Raw genomic sequence first — 801 nt, 5'->3', positions numbered from 1 at the left:
GAGGCAGAGGATTGAAGTACTCCAAACTTAGTCGACGAGGACGTCGACATTACAAGTGGGGGAGTATGTCACGTGCATATTGTTGAGCATGCATATGACGTGACGAGTGCTAGGAGCACGTACGAGCATATAGGCCGTAGGGCCGAATACGAGGTCGAGATAGGGCAAGAGTGCCAAGCAAGCTTCCTTAGGCCATGCACGGGACGCCCGTGGCATTCAAGACTTTGTCAAGGATACGAAGGGTCATTTGGACGAGAGTATGCCTGGTTAAAAGGATTGATGTTTCCTTGTGGAAATAGGCAAAACAAGAAGTTTGCACCTTAGGAGGGGGTGGTCTCCCTTCCTCATATGCATCCAGCATATGCCAAGACCTCGTGGATGGGAGCTCGCCCATCCTTAGCATGGTATGCACGAAAGTGAGCATCCTCGTGGCGCAACCCATGAGGCCGGCCTAGCGTATGCGAGAGAAGCATATTGCACGGGTTCCCTTGTCATAGGAAATGGCTCGGGACAGTACCTGGAGATAGGTTACTGCGGGTTCCTTTGGAAGGTGTGTTGCATATTCTCATGCCATGGCGAGGCGTGCGTCGTGCTAGCATATTCCATAAGGAGGATTGAGCTATTCAAGGGGCCAAGCCTTGATGTGCTATGTTGGGCATGAGGTAGCTTATTAGAGATGGATGCTCCTATGCCCAATGTCCGGATGGTAGCCGAGATGATAGGTGACGGATGCTTGAGACTAGATGGCAAGATCCGCATATGCGGCTTGGTGTGCTCCGCACGTATGTTGGTATCCTTTAT

The sequence above is a fragment of the Eschscholzia californica genome, unplaced genomic scaffold (genome assembly GCF_041429995.1).
Source record: "Eschscholzia californica isolate CP2 unplaced genomic scaffold, dmEscCali1.0.p SCAF_8, whole genome shotgun sequence".
Lineage (NCBI taxonomy): Eukaryota > Viridiplantae > Streptophyta > Magnoliopsida > Ranunculales > Papaveraceae > Eschscholzia > Eschscholzia californica.
This window is presented reverse-complemented; position numbering follows the sequence as displayed.